Raw genomic sequence first — 1,447 nt, 5'->3', positions numbered from 1 at the left:
AGGGCCCTGCAGTCTATCTGGGTCAGATATAAACCAAGTTTAGTTTATTTTCATAGTGCTGACTTTTTACCGTCAGTTACAATAACTCGTACTGCTACTAGCTAGCGAGACAGAGTTTCTATACAGCTGGGTGGTGCTATGATGTTACTGATGGTGAACTTTATTTTATTCATAAGGTTAGTTAGTAGAGTTGCCAAATGTTCCATAAAAAATGGAATCGTCTCGTATTCAGAGAAAATATTACGCGTTTCGTTTTGAGCTGAGAAAGAACAGTTTGTCCCGAACTTCAGCTGAAAAAGACACAAAGCTGGATTTGTTCTGTCATTATGCTGCACAGCTGCCTCTTCTCTCTCCCTCTCTCTCCTGTTGCTACTTCAATCATGAAACTGATCAATGATCAGCTGATCGGCTTTTCTCTTGTTTATTTATCGCCCACTTTGTGCCAGAAACAGGAAACCAGTGGATGTCGCGCTAAACAACAGCAGCACGTTTAAGCAGGATCCTTTTCTAAGTAGCTGACAGCTGGTGACTGTGCAGGGGCGGGTCTAGCAAAGTGTTGCCAGGGGGCCAGGTAGGGCATTAACAGGGAGAGGGGGGCACAAAGTAATACCTTTCTTTCTTATTCTCATTTAAAATGTCTAGCTTTTATTAAATAATTATCTGAATCTTACAACCAAAGTTTTTCTCTGATGTAAAATTTATAGAAATCATACATAGACCAACAAGACTGTGCATCACTGTCACAACAGCGTCTGTTTTCATTCAGGGCTTTATGGCTTTTCCTATAATACCTCGTCAAAATGCCCGGGCCGATTTTTGTGTCCCAGTCCAGCCCTGCGCACGACATGCAGTGAATTAATCTGAGAAGGTGCATTAAAAAATAAATGGCCGGGCCAGCGGTGCACATCGCAAATTAGCTTGCATAGACACATTAGTTGTTCCTCTTCTTAATGACAGTATCTTAACTAACAACCCCAACTACCAGATTCAACTTGTAATTGGCTAAAAATAACTTAGCCTACCGGTGAGAGGGACGTTGCTAGCTGGCAGTTTTTTCAAGCGATGTTGAAATTTTCACATTCCAACACTTCGAATGCTTCAGGAGCATCCATCAGCATGCCATCAGTTAACCCTTCGCATGCCACAGCTGGCACGCGTGCCCAGTCCTGTCCTGGACCATGGTGGTGACACTCACCAGTCTCCGGCCTCCTTCCTTAGCGTACAGCCTCAGGGTGCTGGACTTGGGGTGAAACCCTCCATGCATGGTTAGGAGTTTCCTGGTCTTGATGTCAGCGGCTTTTATCTCTTCCTTTGGCCAGCTTATTACCCCAGCAGGGTACCTGATCACGGGCAGGGCGTAGGTGTTGATGGCCCGGATCTTGTTCTTACCATTCAGCTGACTCCTCAGGACTTGCCTGACCCTCTGCAGGTACTTGGTGGTTGCAGC

The sequence above is a fragment of the Pundamilia nyererei genome, unplaced genomic scaffold, assembly GCF_000239375.1.
Source record: "Pundamilia nyererei isolate P.nyererei 1_Seehausen unplaced genomic scaffold, PunNye1.0 scaffold00622, whole genome shotgun sequence".
Classification (NCBI taxonomy): domain Eukaryota; kingdom Metazoa; phylum Chordata; class Actinopteri; order Cichliformes; family Cichlidae; genus Pundamilia; species Pundamilia nyererei.
Note: the sequence above shows the minus strand (reverse complement) of the source record.